General features: G+C 32.6%; 2 protein-coding genes across 2 annotated transcripts in view; both read left to right on the forward strand.

The window, feature by feature from the left end:
• LOC127721326 (ankyrin-1-like) overlaps positions 1 to 21,826 on the forward strand; it is a 222,806-nt gene that overhangs the window by 193,191 nt on the left and 7,789 nt on the right. The window lies entirely within an intron of this gene.
• The window catches only part of LOC127721327 (ankyrin-3-like), a 262,076-nt gene continuing 258,142 nt past the window's right edge, over positions 17,893 to 21,826 (forward strand). The window contains exon 1 of the mRNA XM_052228071.1: positions 17,893 to 17,979. The gene's annotated coding sequence lies outside the window, so the exon portion shown is untranslated. The remainder of the gene's footprint in view (positions 17,980 to 21,826) is intronic.

Raw genomic sequence — 21,826 nt, forward strand, 5'->3', positions numbered from 1 at the left:
CAAAAATCAAATTCTTGGGGTTCTTTGACGCTTTGAATCTAAACGTGTATTTAGAATTCTTTTTTAGTCCAGTTTTCAAATAAGTTTAATTAAGGTCAAAATGGTCCGAATTTCCCTTAGTTTGGTTTTAACAAAATGAATTCTTAGGGCTCATTGATTTGCTGAATCTAAACATATATTTAGATTTTTTAATTATGGACCAATTTTCAAGTAAGTCCAAATCGGGGTTAAATATTAACACATTGTTTGATTTCAACAAAAAATGAATATATTGGGTTTGTTGATGTGCTGAATTTAACGTTAACTGTGTATTCAAATTTTGGATGTTTGGCGCCGTTATCAAATTGGTTCACAATGATATCCAAAGAGTTCAAAATTAAACTTTGTTTGATTTCATAAAAAAACCTTGAATAATTGGGGTTCCTTGATGTGCTGAATCTAAGCATGTATTTAGATTTTGGATGTTAAATCCATGAATAGGTAAATATTTTCCATTTCAAATTCTTAAGTTCTTAGACTACATTCATTCTGTGTCGGAACCCTATGATGTGTCAAGTATCTAATCCGCAATCCAAATTCAGAGCTGTATTTAGTTTCAATGTTATGTCCATACTTGCCCTACTGTTCAGGGCTCAACCTCTGTGGTCATATCAAGCTGCACCCTATGGCGCATTTTATATTTTTTCGTTGGTGATAAACAAAAAAATAAACAAATTTGAATAATAAACAAACAAAGACTGTCATAAACAGTAGGTGATTAGTTCATTGTTGTGAAGTTTCATCTCGCTTACGCTTTGTATTAAGATGTTGGCAAATATAATGCCCATGGTTAAAATAAGCATATAGAATGGCATGTAAACATATTCCTTAAATGAATCCGTCCAGTACTAAGTGCTGAGATGTCCTATGTTCAAATTATGTCATAATTACACAAATTACAAATCCTAATGGTTTTGAGTAATTGTTTTGTCTTCCTTTTTCTATTTCAAGGTAATCGGTACAAATTCTCAATTTGGTCTACTTATTTATTGTTATGTTAAAACGTAAGAAATAACAGGAGATGAATATGATGATTAAAGAAGTGGACTAGATAATATGCATCTTATGATTAAAAAAATTGGATATAAATTACCAGTGACAATTTATCAACGTTTAGTTTTAAAAGAAAACTATTTGAGTGGTCAAAACAGATTACTTAATATAAATGCTTATATAGTTGCAGACATCTACTTCATTTCAACTTTGATATGTAGTTGTCTCTATTGCAAACCGTTTTCGTCAAAACTATGTTTTAATCATTTTTTCGAAAAGTAAACACATTGAGATTACAAATAATAACCCTGAGATTTAAAACCTAAAAACACAAACTGAGAATTAAAAATTACACACAGAGATTTCATAGACACGCACTGAGATAACAAAAAATGAAAAACACACACTGTGAATTGAACATTACACACTGGGATTTCATAAAGACACACTGAAATGAAATAAACTGGAAAACACACACTGAAAATTTGAAATTACACACTGAGAATTTAAAATTTCACACTGAGATTTGTGCGCACGTTTTACGTGCGCATATCTAATTAGCATACTTAATCTGAATCTTTTACCAGCTTAAAACAACTAGGGGACAGAACTCGTTAGTTCTTCAACATGTTCAATTGGCGCCAAATGTTTCATAAAAAAACATTTGAAATACAACGTATAGAAAAACTACTTTGTTAAAGACCAAAATAGAACAAGAAAAATACGCACTCATTTCAAAATATAAACAAATGGTGAAAACTTTATTAAAATCATAAGAAAACATTGGAACAATCTGCAAAAAGACAAACAATGCAGTGCCTATTATAGAATCTAAACGTACCAAAATATAAAGATTACCTTACGAAATTAGGATAACAGTTGAAAGTCTTTTGAAAAGGGACCCACAGCTTTAAACAAAAAAATGCCGATAAACTGTAAGCAATAATCTGAATTTAAGCAAAAAAACTAATGAATATGAGTTAGCAAAAAACGATATTAAGTCTTGAAATTTATTACGAATGTTGGTTAAAGAAACCGCATTTCATTGTAATGACTGACGAGAGTTCGGGAGACCACGATATTAATCTATTGAATTATTCATCTCATGAATATTCATGAGTAATACGCATATTAATTTCAGAATGTACTTTTTTAAATCTCAGTGTGTGTTTTTCAATTAATTTTCTTCTCAGTGTGACTTTTTAAAATCTCAATGTGTAATTTTAAATACTCATTTTGTGTTTTTCATTTTTTTAAATCTCAGTGTATATTATCGATTTCTTAGAGTGTTATTTTAGGATTTCAAATCTCAGTGTGTTTTTTTTTTAATTCTCAGTGTATATTTTTTTTTTGAAAAATGGTTCAAACATAGTTTTTGACGAGAACAACTTGCCGTTCATACCACATCTCTTTCTTTTTATATTATCTGCATGAAAGATTAAATAAAACTGATAATTACTTTCCCTTTGACTCTTTTAACAATTTCTTGTTTTAATCTATACATTTCAAAGGCGATCCATGGTTTGGGAAACCAGCAAGATGTAACAGATGCAGCTGATGCAAAATCTAAATTTTTGGACTACAACGCACTTAAAGAACTTGTGAATGTTGGTTTCAGTATTCACCGTAATCTCAAAAGATTAAATGACCACAGCAATGACCTAGCGGTGCACAATTCAAAAATATCAAAGCTAGAAACAACTGTTGACAAAATGGAAAAAGGTAATATTTCATAAGAAAAACATGTTTTCTGAGCGGGTTGCTGCTCACATGGAAGCTATGAAACCAAGAGTTCAAAGTAGTGAAGTTGAAATCATCCCTTGTCAGTTTTAGGGTGCCATCACGAGTTGGTTGACCGTTATGGAATATCCGTTTCACAAATGATAACGGATATGTCCCGTATGTCGTAACTACAATACCATCCCTTTTTCCGAATGTGACCTACCGAATTAGACTTATTACTGGCTTTGTACTAACATGAGCAACCCAACGGGTGCCACATGTGGAGCAGGATCTGCTTACCCTTCTCGTGCACCTGAGATCACCCCCAGTTGTTGGTGGGGTTCGTGTTGCCCAGTCTTTAGTTTTCTATGTTGTGTCATCTGTACTATTGTTTGTCTGTTTGTCCTTTTCTTTTTCAGCGTTATCTGTTTATTTTCGTCTTATGAGTTTGAATGTCTATCTGGTATCTTTCGCCTCTCTAGTGCAACCATTTCAATTGCTCTCCGTACATCCAAACCTTTTATTTGCAAGCGTTCAGACAATTTGACAGCAATCTGTTTAGATTTCTTTTGTTACTTCTAATCGTGATCCGTACTAAGCAATTACGATGCACCAAATATATAAATTGTAATTTCCATTTTCTACCACTTGGTCTATGCTGCTGCTTGTTGGTTGCTTGTTCCCAAGGGTATCACCAGCTCTAATGTCAATTTATTGGTACCAAAATCGTTCAATAACCTACCTTTTTTAAATTATCCATTGATAAAATTAGAAATTAATAGCATTAGAAGGTTTCAATTTGCGCATGCAAAATTGCCCTACGGTTGTATCCCTCTCTGGCCCTTTTTATTCATAGGGTTTCCAGGTATTCGAGTATTGATAAACCTTGCTTCAAAATATTTGGACGTTTGCTTCCATTACGAAAGTTAATTCAGGAAAGAGCGTTAAAGGTATCAAACTTATACAGTGTCATAATCATTTTAATCACCTTCATATTTTCAATATTCAATAAGTTTACATATTTTTAATGTAAATTATTAAATTTTTATCATGAAAATTGCGACAGCTTTAGTATTGCATTTATGAGAATTTGTGTGTCAAATTATCAGAAGGTTTCTAAATAATAACAATATATTCCGAAATTACAATAATTAGTAAAGCGATTTTGTCTGTTGATTATAAATCGCAATAGTACCAGAATTAACGATATTCAGATATTAAATATCATACTATAATAACAATTATCTAACTTGTAACGGTGAATAATTGACAAAATTTAAGTTATGTCAGTGCTTACATCCTTTTTACTGTAGAATTCATCAAATTTGATACATCTAGATGTTTCATTAATATAAGACTGATAAGTTTCGCTGTAATCAAAATATATAAACTTAGCCGGTATATTTTTATGCATTTATTCTCTGGAAGGCGTTTTTACGTTTATCTTTTGTAGCAGACGTAGTATAGATACACATGTCACATATTGTCGACTATTCATATTCTCAATTTTTATTACAAGAGAAACTTGTGTTAATAAATCGCTCCCAAAAATTAGGGGCTTTATAATATTCCCGTATGAGCTCAACAATTTCTATTTTTTTTTCAGAATTACAGTTAAACTGTTTCTGGTTCATTTATTCTGTGTGGTTTTATTATTGTAGTAAATAAATCATTTTGTAAGACGTTTCGGCCACTGGCCTTCTTCGGTTTCTTTATTAACATTCTTAACTACATGGTAGACATTTTAGTTTCACAACCATTAAGATATTATAGATTTAGTTCCTTGGTAGTTTTGTCAACACATAATATTGACAGCTATCATGGTGTTTCTTAGATCAAATTTTGTGACTACCAAGTTCTTAGTTTGTTAGCAAATAACTCTCTAGCTATCACATTTTTGTCGATTCTCCGTTTAAACATTTCTAAGTCATGTGTTATCAGTTAACTTTACTAAGCTGCAAGTTTATTCACAGTCTAGTGATTTCATTTACTCTGTCTATTTCGTTTTTAAATTATGCTTTATTGAATATTTAAGTGTGCAATGATTTTAGAGCTACCGGATTTTGTTTTGTTTCCTTCTTTCGAAAACATTATATTAACAACAAATAAATTCAAATGTAGCTGATTGTCGTCCATTTATTCAATTTTAAAATAAAAAAAAAAACAATCAACAACAAACCGATCATCAAGTTATAAGTATTACAGCTCAATGAATATAACTTGGGAAAAAATACTGTCAATTGATGTTGATATTCAATGCACTTTACTTAAAGAACTAAATATCATAATGATAGACATATTTTTAAGCGCGAATTTATGGAAACTCCTTCTTTTTCGGTATAACATCTGTAGATGAATGTTAAGGCCTCTGATAATAATGATGACACCATACGATCTTAATGTATTATAAATTGAATACACATGTATCTGTTCACCAGATAAACGGAAAAATAAACTAGAGAAGCAAACATTAGAATAAAAGAGAGAGGGTATGTTTTAAATTGAAGTGGAATGAAAACTGAGCAGAGACACATTTATATTAAGTCCATGAGACCCTTATGATTACAAAATTTGATAAATAAAGTTAACCATTTCTTTACACTGCTCCAGCTAGAAATTGAAAGGAGCAGGACACATTTTTAGGGGGGGGGGTCTTTGTTTCTGTGTGAATCTATCTGGGTCTAGTAGATTTAGGCTTTTCATAGACGGAAGGTGGCTGCTGACACCCCTGGAAGAACAGAATTGGGAAGATCGCGGCCACCTTGAATTCCATTCGGCAATATTGTTGAAAAAAATGCAACTGCATTTCTAACTTGCAATCATTAAACTTAACACAGGCTAGTAGATTGCCAAACTGCTATCGTAGATAAGTTGATCTACTGTACTCTTCAAAGGTTTCATTCATATTTTAATCTCTGGTATTTTGTTGTTATGTTTACTACATATGTGCAATATAAACATGTTTTCATTGGTTATTTTTTTAATAGAATTAAGTATTGACCAATGAGATATTTAAATGACAAATCGTAAATAATGAACTGTACATTTAATTCCCATGCACGTCACGATAACGGGCAAAACTGTTATTCTCGTGTGCGTTGTGCATACATAATGAATATGCACACACTATGACACAGCAAAACAATAATGTGTCTTGTTGTTTGTCTCAAATCTTAATAGAAACAATTGGTTAGATGTCAATTTCATCTAGACGAGTTATTGCGTAATGCACACACATTGAAGTTTGAGTGTTAGTGCGCATGTCTTGTAAATGCATAGAGGAAATCATGTAGGTTACATAAACATACAAAATGGCTGACAGTTCAACTTCAGCATAATTCATAAAGGTCAACCCTAATAGCATGTACAACGTAAAGAATTGAAAGATTACAAGATCACAAACAAACGGTAATACTTCAATTTCAGGCATCAATGTAAAAAACTCACCTTGAAATGAATCAGGCCCTCTATATTGTTTCTGGATAAAAAGTTGGAATTCTGTCTCGTGTGGATTTGTTTTGATATTTTCTTCCGCACAAGGCAGATCAGCCAAGTAGTGTTTGTGATAATCAATGTTTAAAATGGAATTGACTTAATTTGAATTGTCTGTAAACATTCAGTCCATATTCGTTGAAGCTATAAGCTTATCAAATACGTAGTAACTGAAAATTTCAAAAGGATTTTCCTAGAATTCAAACATAAGTACCACATTTATTAGGAATAGAACAAAAATCCTATTGTATCTAATTTGTCTATTGGCCGATGCTTTTAGGAAAGGATGTAGTCTATTGCAAACTTCCAAAAGAAGGAAAATTACCAGCTGGATAAGATCTACAAATATGTCAACATGACTGAAATTGTCAGTTGACTCTTAATAGAGGAATTCCCTATTGATGAAGATGCAGGTGAGCGACACAGGCTCTTTAAAGCCTTTAGTTAGCTCACCAGGCCTAAAGGCCAAATGAGCTTTTTTCATTACTTGGTGTTCGATAACTTTTATAATCGTCTACTCTGAAACCACTGGGCAAAACGTTACCAAACTTGGCCACACTCATCATTGGGTATCTAATTTTAAAAATGTGTCCGATAATTTCAGCTGCCAATCAAGATGGCCGACATGGCAAAAAATAGAATATAGGGATATAATGTAATTTTCCCTTTACTTTGAAAACCACTATAAACTGTAGCAAAAATGTTCATAATTATGATCTCTAACTGTGGTTTTTTTTGTTAACGTCAAAACTGTCAGACGACTTATTATGACTTATTGCCCTTAAATGACGAATTTTATCATTCTAAATTTGTCTGTCTATTATCTTAAAAATATTATAGACCAACAGAAATTTAAAGAACCAAAAATCATCAGCAAAACAAGATCTACACATGAGTCAACATGATCAAAATCGTCAGACAACTCCTAATTAGAGTTATTACTCTTTAATGTTGATTTTTAATGATTTTTGCGTTTTTGCCAAATATCTTAAAAACCATAAATGAAAACTAAATATGCAAAAATGATTAGCAAGCTAAGATAAACAAATAATTCAACATGATCAAAATTGTAAGTTGACTCCTTAATGAATTTTTTGCCCTTAAATAAAAAATGTTCGCATTGTTTAATATTTTTGCCTATTGTCTTAAAAACTTTATGTAATTACGGATATCTCTAATAGTAAAATAATGTGCATTATAGGCGACAGAGCATAAAGGTTTACTATGTATGTTGGGTCCGTGTATATTTGCGTCCATTCGTTTTTCATTTTGAAATATCAAAAACAAAAAACAAAAAACGAGAGTGTTTTCAATTTTTGTTTTTGATTTCTCTAAAACCAAAACGGAAAACGAAAGTGTTTTCATTTTTTGTTTTTGATTTCTCTAAAACCAAAATGAAAATCAAAAGTGTTTCCGTTTTTCGTTTTTGATTTCACTAATGATGAATTTTGTATGTAATTTTAATTATTTCTCGTTTTATAATGTACAATGTTTTCCTTTCTTGTTTCACAGTCATTGATAGTAAAGAATGCCAATTTAAACATCCACCGGTGTTCTTTCAACATAATGTAGACAAAATAGACCGCCTAACTTATGAATTGAACTACGGTGATAAATGAATCAAAGCCTTTCAAATTACCTTGTTTATATCTTTACTTAAAAAAAATATTATATTTAAATATTAAACGAATCATAAATTTAAATTGCACAATATAATATTATATAAGTATGGTACAAATAGATAGATTGATTACAACATCACATTAACAAGGGAGGTTACTAATTTGAAAACTCATAAGAAAATTAGCCCAGTCGTAAAAGTATACATGCACAGCGGTTATCAGATCTATAGTATTTAAGTCGAAGTTAATGTCGCCGGATGCAAAAGTCTTTATCAATCTGAACAATAAGGGTGCGTGATCTTTACTTTTAAGTTTAGAAAGGTTGATCTAAGATGATAAGACAGGGCCGTTACTAGCCTCTATTACAAGTGAAGCTAAATATATTTTAGGCGAGGGGTCTAGGGTTCAAGGCCCCCCAAAAGATTTGGAAAAAAATGACGCAAAATCGTGCATTCTGAACGTTTCTTTCGGACCCTTTCTTAATCTAAAACGCAAGTTTTGTTTTATTTATTTTTTCGACAATATATCAAAATATATAAATTTAGTGTAAGACTTTTAGTATTTAGGGACAACATCAAAAGACACATGTAGGATAAAGCAAAACATTGTAATCCACATATTCAGGTGTGTGGCTGTTGTTTTTAGGGTATGAATGGTTCGTTGCCTCGTTGAAGACCCTCCGGCTACTTTCAAGATGAAGAACAGGAATAAAAGCCCTGTTCATTGATAATTTTCTTTTTTTTCTATGTATTGTGTGCGATGTTGTCCCATTTACTCCTCATCTCTTTATTTTCTATTTTAGGGCCTAAACAAGGCTCAATGCAAGTTTAGCCCTTCAATGTTAAATTTTAAGGTCATATTTACACTATTGTTTCGGGTAAGGGTGAATTTGGTACCTATTAAAACGTTTAAACCCGCTGCATTTGTTTGCACCTGTCCTAAGTCAGGAACCTGATGTTCAGTAGTTGTCGTTTGTTGATGTGGTTCATAAGTGTTCTCGTTTCTCGTTTAGTATATAGATTAGACCGTTGGTTTTCCCGTTTGATTAGTTTTGCACTGGTCATTTTGGGGCCCTTTGTAGTTTGCTGTTTGGTGTGAGCCAAAACTCCGTGTTGAATACCGTACTTTGACCTTTAATGGGTTTTCTTTTACATATTGTGACTTGGATGGAGAGTTGTCTCGTTGGCACTCATACCACATCTTCTTATATCTATATATGGTCTTTTTAAATGAATTGATGTCGGGAGATTGGGATTTCTAGCTTTAGTTTAAACCATGTCAGCTTTTTATTTGTTTTTACAGAAAAAAGAGGCAGTTTTGTATTCTTTAATATACTGTAACAGTTTAATTTTCCATGAAAAAGGGACAGTTTTTTTTATGTCCGGTAGCATCGTATCATATCTAGACATCGGTAGGCATATAAAATTGCAAAACCACACATGACCGTTCATTAGTCTTCGTAGATCTATTCCAAGTCTTAATAAGTCTACACAAAGCAGAAAATGAACTTTTACAACAAGGGATATTACACAACTGAAGCCATAGTCATAATCATAGATCGATTGACTGATTGGTGTTCCTTTAACGTCGCCGCAGAACAAACAAATATTATCTGATATTCATTCTCAACATCTTCAAACTCTATTGTTCCCAAGGAGGCAACCATTTGATTCTCTGGGGTGGGGCAGGGATTTGTTCCCGAAGTTAATACTTTTTTTTAGCCCAGACCGTAAAACATGCCTTTATCCACGGCCACTCACAAACACAACTAGATATCATTGAGATGGGAGCCATCTCTGTGGGCCCCGCTGTAAATAATGTGCATTAAAAAATCTGTATCTTTACCATAGGACATGGAGTTGTCAATTGAAACCAAAGTTTTTGACCTTGACCTTTGATCTAGGAAGTTGTACATAAATTATGACACACCCTCTGGTGTTGGTTTATATACATGTCAAGTATAAACTTTGAAATCATAACGGTTTACAGGATATAGAGCGGACACGATCTTTACCATAGGACATGGGGTTCTCAACTGAAACCAAAGTTTTTGACCTTGACCTTTGACCCAGGAATTTGTACATACATTATGACACACCCTCTGGTGTTGGTTAATATACATGTCAAGTATAAACTTTGAAATCGTAACGGTTCTCTAGATATAGAGTGGACACAATTTGTTACGGACGGACGAAAAGACAGACGGACCGACGGACAGACGGACGGACGGACGGACAGACTGATCACTATAGGGCGCCGCCATTCGGCGGGGCCCTATTAATATTTTTGCTTTATTTATTAAAAACATTTTTTTTACACTTTTATATTTTTTGTTGTCTTAAAATATTAGTTTACTAAATATACATGTTTATACCAAGCCAAGTCCGTTTATATCTTGTTTCTCGCCTGACTATACAAAAGCCCAAGAGAGCTTTGGCCATCATTTGGCGTCTTTGATAGATAAGGTTGACTTATAAGCTGTCTATACAAAGTAATGGGACAATGGCATGAAGACATCACCAAATCACCATATGCAATACACAAGAAGACACCTAGAGCTCACAATATGGTCTTCAACTAACCATCAACAGGCAGTAAGCTCTGGTTGGCACTAAACACAAACCCAATGGTACAGTCAATTGTGAAAATATCCAATTAAAACTGGGTGACCTGGGAGGAAAACATTGGAACTTTCCTAAGAAATACAAATTTCAACCCCCTTAACATTTTTTAATAAGGAGATGTGGTATGATAGCCAATGTGACAACTATCCCCAAAGTTCAAATGAAGTGGATGTAAGCAGTTATATATACAATGTAGGCAACCGTACCACCTTCAACAATGAGAAAAAACCATACAGTATAGTCAGGTATACTAGGCCCTCACATGAAAAATGTGAAAAGGTTCAATTGAGAAAAATAACGGCCTAATTCATAACACAATAAAACAAAAAACAAATATGACAGACTTCAACAAACGACAACGACTGAACTACAGGCTCCTAACTTGGGACAGGCACATACAGTATGTGGCGGGGTTAAACATGTTTGTGAGCGCTCAACCCTCCCCCTTAACCTGGGACAGTTTTGTTACAGCACAACATAAGCACAAACTATAAAAATCAGTTGAAAAGGGCTTAACATATCAGATCGATAAAAACGGGAAAAAAAACATCTAACAAAAGCACAGACTGGACGTGGCAGGGTATTTATACATCCTTAACAAACAAAAAAAAGACACAAAGTACAGATCTGAGAGTAATCGCAGCTACTGACAGCTAGTTCAAAGTAAATAATAACTAATACAAAAATCATGTATCTAAGACTAAAATATCAATCAGTACACATCCAACATCCAATGGACTTAGTGTAAAGACGTTATTAACAGTCAGAGAAAGACATGATCTTGTGCAATGCCAAATCATAGGTATCAACAGATTGTAGTACCTTGGTGTGTATAACAATAATATGTAGTATGGTTTAAAGTTACTGATAACAAAATTAATATTTATACACACTATTCAAAGATCTATTTACAGTGTTCAATTGGTAACCTTTTGAAATAAGTTTATTTAAAGGATTGATAAGTTTACCCTGATCGTTTTTAATTTACATGCATACAATTTCTATTTATATTATTATTGATAAATACAATATTGCAGAAGTAGTGGAAATAGATCTCAGGTGGGGGAAGTAGTTTTTGACTTCAGGGAACTTTATTTGGATATGCCTGTTATGGTCTCATTGAGATTTGCCAGACCTTCATTCAATTTCAGTACTTTTTTTATGTCCCATTTATGGACATTATGTTTTTCGGTTTGTGCGTTCGTTCGTTCTTCCGTTCATCCGTCTGTTCCACTTCAGGTTAATGTTTTTGGTCAAGGTAGTTTTTGATGAAGTCGAAGTCCAATCAACTTGAAACTCAGTATACATGTTTCATATGAAATGATCTTTCTAATATTAATGCAAAGTTAAAGTTCTGACCGCAGATTCACGGTCCACTGGACATAGAAAATGATAGTGCGAGTGGAGCATTCATGTACTATGGACACATTTTTGTTCAAATCCTTTATTAAAGAAGTTAGTAAATTTACTTCAGATACAAATACTAGATTAGACGAACCAATCTAATTACAAAATATATCTCTGATTTCGTTATACATATATTTATGAGCACGTTAATATATGTATGAATTTTAATAAGATTACTGGACAAACGCGTTCAATCTACGGATTTTATTCTTAACAATTTTTCCGAGCGGAGCGAGTCGAAAAACATTGACGTCTTTTAAGCCAAATTTTATATGTTTGCTATACACACAAATTTATTTTTTAAACTTGGTAATTAATTAATCTAAAATACAGACCTAGATAATCAAATAATCATGAAATATTTGGTCTAGTAATCAAATAATCACACACACAAAAAAAAGGCCAAGTAATCACATAATAAAAAACTCCATGAGGAGGCTCATTAAAGATGACATATTTTGGTATTACTATTGATTCACTTATAGGGTTTTTGCATCGGTAATAACCACATTAATTCTAAAACCAGTTGTTGGCATTATACGAGTCATTTTCTTCTCATATATTTTATGACGGTATGATACTAAACCCCTCACAGGAGGGATTGTGCTTGATATTCATGTGATGAAGACATAATTTTTCAATCGGTTTAATTGAGATCTGGAGCTGGCATGTCAGTTACTGCTAGTAATCCTTTGTTAAGTTATGAATCATTGTCATTTTGCTCAGTTTCTTTTGTTACCTATTCTGACATCGGACTCTGACTTCTTTTAAACTGAGTTTTACTGTGCGTATTGCTGTGTGTTTGTTTACTCTACATTGGCTAGCTATAGTGGTATAGGGGGAGGGTTGAGATCTTACAAAACACGTTTAACCTCGTCGCATTTTTGCGCCTGTCCCAAGTCAGGAGCCTTTGGCCTTTGTTAGTTTTGTATGTTTTTTTTTTTTTTATTTTTAATTTAGTGTGACCTCCATTTTTACTGAACTAGTATACATTTTTATTTAGGGGCCAGCTGAAGCCCGCCTCTGGTTGCGGAATTTTCCCGTTGTGTTGAAGACCCATTGGTGGCCTTCGGCTGTTTTCTGCTCTTTGGTTTGGTTGTTGTCTCTTTGACACATTCTTCATTTCCATTCTCTGTCTTAATTTCAACAATGAAACTTTACATTATTTTTTACCTTTGTATTAAATTAATTTGTAAACTTCTTGGAACTCTACAATGACCGTCTGATTACAATTAGACACGCAAGAATGTGAAATATGAAAACTTATTGGCCTTCAATGTCACAAACTTTTTTTAATGTGGGTCTCTACTTTGTTCAGTAAGATTTCGATTTTGACAATTATTTTGCATACTACCATAGATTTCCGGTAATTGTTCTGCATAAAACAATTGGCATACTTTGCTTAACGTTTATTGGAACCCAATAATTTCAAAGGTGTTGCCTGTAATGTGAAGACGTGAATGAAAATGCGGAGTTTGTAAGACCAGGCTCAAGCAAGCAGCCTCTCGCTAGCAGCCACTTCGCTAGCAGCCAGTTTTCAGATATTTATATAAACCCAAATGTTGCATAATATTCAAACGTTCTTCAGATATTTTTATTAATATATAACCACTATATTATCAGTTTTTAATATATAATCAAGCAGTCAAAGACATTATTCATGGAATTTTAAAATTTTATTTCTTGTTCATTAATTATATAAAGACAATAGAAATCGCTTTCAATATATCACACAGCGTGCTGCACGCTTTACATTTTAAATAGTCAACACTTTTGAGTGTATATAGAATCGTAAATAATTATGAAATTATTTTAAATGTTGGCAAAATTGCACTATTGTGTGAAATAGCTTTCCATATTCTCGGCATCCTGTCAAATAGTTCATGAAAAGTAACTATTGTTCTGCATTAGAAGAAAAGAAAGTTTCACTCATGCTTTAACTTTTTGTTTGCCACACAAAACTGTTTTGACAAAACATTCTACTTCTGAACCAGTGGATTTCGCTTACTTATGATTTGACGAAAGGTTTATTTTTTGTACTCAAAGTATGGTGGACAAGGAAATTATTTATTAGCTTTAAAAAAAAGAATCCGTGCTATACCTAAGCTAGGAATTTTGATAAAGCAGGCGTTGGATCTCTAGCTTACGTTTGCACCTAGTGCGGACAAAAGTATTGCCGTAGAATATTTTTTATTATCTTTTCGGGAAGGGTTGGGTAGTGTATCCGACCTCAACTTTGGACCTACTTTAGAAAAAAAACCAAGCCGAACAACACCCTGGATTTTTTCTACTGTAAACCTCAGCTACCCAGTTTCCCTTTGCACCTAGTGCGGACAAAAGTATTGCCGTAGAAATTTTTTTATTAACTGTTCGGTAATGGTGTGGTAGGGTGGGTAGCTGAGGTCTACTTGAGAAAAAATCCAGGGTGATGTTCGGCTTAGTCTTTTTTTATAATGTAATTAGCTGGAAAATTATGAAAGCTCACGTCTTAATTGATAGGCAAAGAAATAAGAAGAAAACGTATGATAACCAATAACAATCTACCGGAGACAAAATAACGTTGGTTTAGGCAACTAGTACGATGGTTTGGATGCGGGGTTCTTCATTTTTGTATTCTTTGATATGTTATACCATTTTTCTCTATTTTTTAATTAGTGTTTTAGGCCATTTATCTCTATTCTTTTTTTTTTTTTTACTTTTTGCCAATTATTTTGTTGTATTCATATTTGAACACCTCATTATTCTATTTTTTTATGTCTTGTTTCATTGTCTCTTTTATTTATATTTTTTGCCCACTATTCTCTATTCCGTAAACCCCCAATGGCAAAATGATTGAATGCTAATCCCGGTTTGAATTGTGAAATTGCGGAAATTTGTTTTTCAATCAATTAATCAAGCAAAACACATAATCGTCCTGAATGTTCGTATAATGGACGTTGGTCATGAATTCTAATCATCTGAGATCAACCTTTCTAAATTTAAAAGTAAAGATCGCGCACCCTTATTGTTCAGATTGATAAAGTCTTTTGCATCCGTCGACATTAACTTCGATTAAAGATCTGATTACCACAGTGACTGTGCATGTATACTTTAACGACCATGGTAGTTTTTTTATAAGTTTTTAAAAGTAGTAACTTCCCTTGTTAATGTGATGTTGTAATCAATCTATTTATTTGTACCATCTTTATATAATATTGTATTGTACAATTTAAATTTATGATTCGTTTAATATTTAAATATAATAATTTATTTTTTATTAAAGATATAAACAAGGTAATTTGAAAGGCTTTGATTCATTTATCACCGTAGTTCAATTCATAAGTCAGGCGGTCTATTTTATCTACATTATGTTGAAAGAACACCGGGGTGCTTACATTGGCATTATTTACTATCAATGACTGAAACAAGAAAGGAAAACATTGTACATTATAAAACGAGAAATAATTAAAATTACATACAAAATTCTTGTTTAGTGAAATCAAAAACGAAAAACGGAAACACTTTAGATTTTCATTTTGGTTTTAGAGAAATCAAAAACAAAAAAGGAAAACACTTTCGTTTTCCGTTTTGGTTTTAGAGAAATCAAAAACGAAAAATGAAAACACTTTTGTTTTTGTTTTGTTTTTGATATTTCAAAATGAAAAACGAATGGACGCAAATATACACGGACCACTTTTGTTTTTCATTTTGGTTTTTGAGAAAATGAAAACACTCTCGATCTTTGTTTTTTGTTTTTGATATTTCAAAACGAAAAACGAATGGACGCAAATATACACGGACCATGTTGGCGTTTGTTTTTGTTGCACTTCAGTGTTCCTGTAGTTCCTTTGTTTTCCTCTTATAGTTGATGTGTTTGCCTCGGTTTTAGTTTGTAACCCGGATTTGTTTTCCCTCAATCGATTTATGCCTTTTGAATACCGGTATACTACTGTTGCCATTATTTATATAGAGGTAGACACTTTCAATAGCACACATGATGATCAAGACAAAATCAACAAATACGCCATGAATGGTCGAAATCTACAGTCGACTCGTTATTGAGACATAACTGAAATTGTCATTTAACTCTTAATAGAGTTGTTCCTTTTGTTTTTGAAAGATCTGATTGCGAACTGCTAAAGAGATTTTGTTACAACACATTTCATAAAACCTTTATAAAAAACTTTCAAAGTTGAAAGAATTTGGTTTAATTACGGATGTATCTGTAGAATACTTATTACAAACAGTATGTTGAATCTCTATTTATATGGCGATTTTGTTTATACAGCCAGTATATTTAAATATGATCCATGAAAATTAATTGATCATTTAAATAAACTACTTTTGATTGTAATCCATCTAATGCTGTGATAAAATCTATGAAATGTTTTTTATTGATTAACATTGATTTTGATAATTTTAAAACATACTGGCAACCTTTTTTAACAGATACCTTTTTTGGCGTTGATCCCTTTCCAGCCGAATTAGCAGCGATTTATTTTCGAGTATTTTTTTTTTTTTTGATATGTTATATATGTAAAGAAAGCCACATTATTATATGTATGCAAATTATCATCACACTTGTATTTTGACGTCGTTCAAGGGCGTGCTTTCTCTGCAAGTACTCCCTGATAAAATCAGTACTTTGTGTCATAGGTCGGTTCGTTAGCTGGTTTTTGTGTAATTTGTGTCAATCTGAAGAGTCATCCCGTTTTAAACTACTTTTTAGATCACCTAGCCGAAAGGCCAAGTGAACATTTCTCATCACATTGCGTCCGTCGTCTGTTGACTTTTATCAACATCAACTCATCTGATACCACTGGGCCAAATTTTACCAATCTTGGCCACAATTATCATTGGGGTTTCTAGTATAAAATAATTGTCCGATGATCCCGTTTTTCAAACAAGATGGCCGACATGGCTAAAATAGAACTTAGGTGTAAGTTTTGCTTATTATTTTGAAAACCGCTTTAAAAAGAGAAATTCTGACATGAGCAAAATTGTTCAGAATGTTGAGCTCTAAGTATTGTCTGTTAACGTCAAATCTGTCAGACGACTTATTATAGGAGTAATTGCCTTAAATGATGAACTTTGCCTTTTTTTTTCTCTTTTACAATATATCTCGAAAATTATAATAGATAGAGGAAAACATCTAATATCAAAACTGATCAGCAAGACAAGATCTACAAATAAGACAGCAATAACTAAAATCGTCAGACGACTCCTTATCAGATTTATAGCCCTTTGATGACGATTTTTACTAAATTTTTGCGTCTTGTCTAATAACATAATTTCAAAAACTATAGATCAATGGAAACCTTAAAAAGCAAAAATCATAAGCAAGATAAGATCTACAAATAATGCAACTTGACAAAAAATGTTGAATCTTTTTTGAAGTAATTGTCCATTAGGTGACGATTTTCCCAATTTTTTAATGTTTGCCTCTTATTTTGAAAATTGTAATATAAAATTAGAAACTTTAAATAGCACAAATGCTCATCAAGACGGGATCTACAAAAAATCATAATGAATTAAATCTTCATGCAACTGGTTACTGGAGTTATTGGCCTTTAATGGTTATTTTTACGTTTTTTGGATAATAAAAATAGAAAGATTAAAAGAAAGGAAAAATTATCACCAGGATAAGATCTTTAAATTTGTCAACATATTTGAAATGTTTAGGTAACTCATAATTGGGTTGTTCCCCTTTAATGAAAATGTTTACTAAAAAGTGGCCATTGTTGAAGATGTAGGTAAGCGAAACAGGGTTTTCAGAGCCTTTGTTTATTGTTTGTTCTTATGGTAAGATGAAGGGTTGTAATTGTTTTCATTTGTCTTGCTGGGGTCATTTAAAGCTTTCTATGTGGCATAGGTTTTGCTCGTTTGTAAAGGCCGTATATGTCACATCTTCTAATTCTTATATAAACCTGTGTTTGGCATGATAATTTTGAATTTAACATTACGTTTATGCAATTTGCTTAGTATAATAGACAACTGGATTTTTGTTTGTATTTCAGAAACAGAAGGATATTCAGATCTAAAAGAGAAAATAAATAAAATAGAAATTGAGCAGGAAGAATGTATACCAAAGAATATTAGAGGTATATATATTATTATTTGATGTAGTGTATTTTGATATTTTATAACTTCACAATAGAAGCCTGTAATAATACTATTAAGTACTTGTAGAAAATATTCATTTAGTATTTGCCACAGGACGTTACACATAATATAATTGAAAAATCACTAAAAACCGTCCACACTTTTGTATAGTACGCATCCCATCTACAAACTATATGTCTTGGGTAAAAAAGGTTATACATGACCAAATACGGTAATTTTTGTTAGAATGGCTGATAGTTGACTCTTACAGCTGTGATTTAAATTTGCTATTGCATATGAAAATCGACTTCTCAAAGGCAAAATTATATGCAATATAGAATCTTGATGGGGTAACAGAAATATAAATGAATAGAGAACAATAACCCAACAAAAATAAATTGGAGAATAATGGGGAGTACAAGTATCAAGAATGACAGTGGTGGGCAAAAATAAGGGAATACACTACTGATTACAGAAATGAACCATGAACAGAATAAAGAAATCATGTAATAACGGATAAATGGTAAAATATTGTGCAGGATAGACGACGAGGAATAATAGTTCACACTTGTCCGTACATACGTCATGTACGTCCGAAAATTGGTTTCAATACTCTAGTTTATGTAAACCAAATGTTTTGAAGGTTTTTCACAATGCTTATATTGATCAAACACAGATCAAGTATTGTGTTTGTTTGTATGTATGTAAATTTATCAATTATTCGAACCACCCCTCAAGAGCTGCGAGAGTACAGTGGAATCCGTAAATACTTCCTGTTAGAGATTTACAATAAGTGTATGACTCCGACTCGAATCCGAATATGAGTCAGAGTAAGACAGTTTAAATGACGAGGGTGATCTCCAAAAAATACAATTATTGTAAGCATTGTACTTTAATCATCACAATGTTTATTGAAAATTTGTTTTCGGCGATTGACAAAAACAATGATTACCACAAACTTTAACTATGGATTTAAGTGTGTGACGAGGAAGCCTCAAACGAGTTCCAATGATCTTATAACGTTTTTATTCGTCAATATTTAATGCAATTGGTTCGCAGTAACCGTGGAAGGTTTGAAACATTTATTACAAAACAGGTCACAAAATTGTTTAAAAGCGTCGATTAAGTTGCTTTAGATTGTGCATCCGTAAAACATTCATACAGAAAACTTGTCTATTCTAAAAAATAAATAACATTTTCTTTGTCTGTATGTACGATTCTTGCCAGGTTATCAAAGTTGTATATCAGGAGTGTTTTTAAAAGAGATATGTCTATTGGAAATATAAATGCTATAGAAAATTGCATTGTTAGTGCTTTCACGTGTACAAATCTTGCCAGTTATCTATAAAATTTGGTATTGACAGATGAAATATGTGAAACACGGGACATTGGAACTGTGTTCTTTTTATAATATTCTCATCAAAATCAATCCAAACAGGAGTATGCATTACTGCGGAGCCCATTATGTTCAATATGTAAATACAAACATTATCGTTTGACAGAGATAGAATCTGATGCGCACCAGTTTTGAAACTCGTGCACACTACTTTAAAACTGGTAATCAAGACTTTAAAACTCGTACGCACTAATTTCAAACGCGTGCGCATAAATTTCAAACACAGTTTGACTGACTCTCTACGAGTTTGAAAGTCGTGCGCACTATTTTTGAAAGTCTTGCGCGCGATTTTCCAAACTGTTGTGCACTACATTAAGTCTCCGTCAGTTTTAGAAGGATTTGTTAAACTTGAAAGCGGGTGTTTTTTTTTTATGTAATCGGTAAACATTATCATATAACATAAGCAATAAATATTTGTTGGGAAAGTTTTTAAACTCTGAACATATATGTTAGTGAGGTTAAATGAAAATGCGCACTTTCTACCCTTCAGTAAAAAAAAAGAAATTCAATTAATTTGATAAATGGTTTTGGCCTATCAGCAAACAAAGATTGAACATGAAAAATTTAATTAGCGTACACATTATTTTGATATCACCCCTATAGCTTACTTGTATGATTTGTAATCGTACTCGTACTCGGACTCCGAGTCTGACAGTTATTGTAAATCTCTATTATTAATTAATGGAGTTATACTAAGTTATATACAATGTATATGCACTTACTTATACACAATAGACAATCCCCAACCCAGCACAAAATGAGTATTATAATACCAGGAATGGAGGAAAACGAAACACTTTGAGAGAACCATCAGTCTTCTCGCCAGGAATAGACGATCAAAGAGATATTGATCATGAGGCCTCTAAAGTACTCATTCTAGTTTTAAGTCCGTGTAACAGAGATGTGTTTGGTAGGTTGAATATCACCCTATTACTGTTCTGAAATTACCAGCGCCTCTAATCAAGAGTCAGGATCGAACCTGGGACCTCTGCCCTATAGCAATCGGTCCAAATAAACTCATCAAATACCAGGATTGAAATTTTGTATTTGCGCCAGACGCGCGTTTCGTCTACAAAAGACTCATCAGTGACGCTTGAATAAAAAAAAGTTAAAAAGGCCAAATAAAGTACGAACCATCACGCAACGAACCCACACAAGTTCAGTTTTTGCGAAGCGTCACGTTCACTGTTCTCGGGGTATTTCCCTTTTCAAATGAAAACAAAATGCTGAATATGCCGTTTCAGCAATCTAACTTTACTCATTAACCAAGACAATATTTTAGTGTCTTTTTTACGGTATAATTATCTTAGGGGATGGTTCAATTATAATGTTATCTAAACAATCAGATGTGATTTGATAGCCAATGAAACAAGTATCCAACAAAGGACAAGCTCGTATAACAATGCAGGTCGTTATTCAGTCTTCAACAATAAGTAGAACCGATACTGTATAGTAAGCTATAAAAGGCCAAAAGATTTCAAAATGTGAAACAACTAATTATTCCATAGAGTTAATTCTCTATTTTACGCCTGCCTTAAATGATAATATATAATTCATATAAAAGGTCAAAGTGTTGAAGGTAGTCCAACTACTAATTCACTAGCCTCTGAACACTAAGGTTGTGAGTTAAAATCACCCTCATGGCTGGTGTGCTCGACTCCAATCATAATTGACTGTGTATGTCAGTTTTAATACAGAAGGTTTGTGGTTCCGGCAAAACGGCTTCCTCCAGCATTAAACTGACAGCCACGAAATAATCAACAGTGCTGAAAGTAGCGTTAAACGCCAACCAATCAATCAAATTTTAATCTAAATCATATACATTCTATATATTTTTCAGATCAAATGAAAAAACAAATAATAGACTGGGAAGAAAAGAATGAGATGTTTGTGACTACAAGAGCCAGTGATTACGTCATGGAATGTTTAAAGGACAACAGTTGTTTGACTTTAACTGCCCCATCAGGAGTAGGGAAATCTTTTATTGCAAGACACACAGCACTAGTTTTACAGAAGGAAGGATACAAAATAATACCAGTGAGAAAACCAGTTGATATCGAAGCTTATTATCAACCTGGTAAACAGACAGTTTTCATTGTAGATGATATTTGTGGAAATTTTACTGCTGACCAACAACAGATTGAAAACTGGAAACAACTGTTACCAGTGATCAACACAATCATTGCAGACACATGTTGTAAGATTATTGTATGTTGTCGGTTACAAGTCTATAAAGATGATAAGTTTAATATATTAGTACCTTTTAAATCATGTGAATGTAATTTAATGACAGATAAGTTATGCCTTACACCTGTAGAAAAAAATATTATGGCGAACAAATATATTGGTTCAAGCTTGGATAACATTGATAAGTTATCACAAAAAAGTGAATTCTTTCCACTTTTATGCTCTTTATATCATGAGGGGAAACATGGAGATGTTCAAGAATT

The sequence above is a fragment of the Mytilus californianus genome, unplaced genomic scaffold (genome assembly GCF_021869535.1).
Source record: "Mytilus californianus isolate M0D057914Y unplaced genomic scaffold, xbMytCali1.0.p SCAF_12, whole genome shotgun sequence".
NCBI classification, from domain to species: Eukaryota; Metazoa; Mollusca; class Bivalvia; order Mytilida; family Mytilidae; genus Mytilus; species Mytilus californianus.